Raw genomic sequence first — 226 nt, 5'->3', positions numbered from 1 at the left:
GGATAAAATAACAAAAGAAAATAATTAATTATAAAACATTGGGTTGCCTCCTAACAAGCGCTTCTTTAATGTCATTAGCTTGACAGAGGACTCTCATGGAGCCTTAGAAATGCTCAGAACCGTGTTGGAACCTCCCGACACCAAACTTAGAGTTTGAATGTGGGGGTTCAACACCAAACTTAGAGTTTGGTTGTGGCCTCCCAACACCAAACTTAGAGTTTGACTG

Source organism: Arachis duranensis, chromosome 4 (genome assembly GCF_000817695.3).
Source record: "Arachis duranensis cultivar V14167 chromosome 4, aradu.V14167.gnm2.J7QH, whole genome shotgun sequence".
Taxonomy (NCBI): Eukaryota; Viridiplantae; Streptophyta; class Magnoliopsida; order Fabales; family Fabaceae; genus Arachis; species Arachis duranensis.
This window is presented reverse-complemented; position numbering follows the sequence as displayed.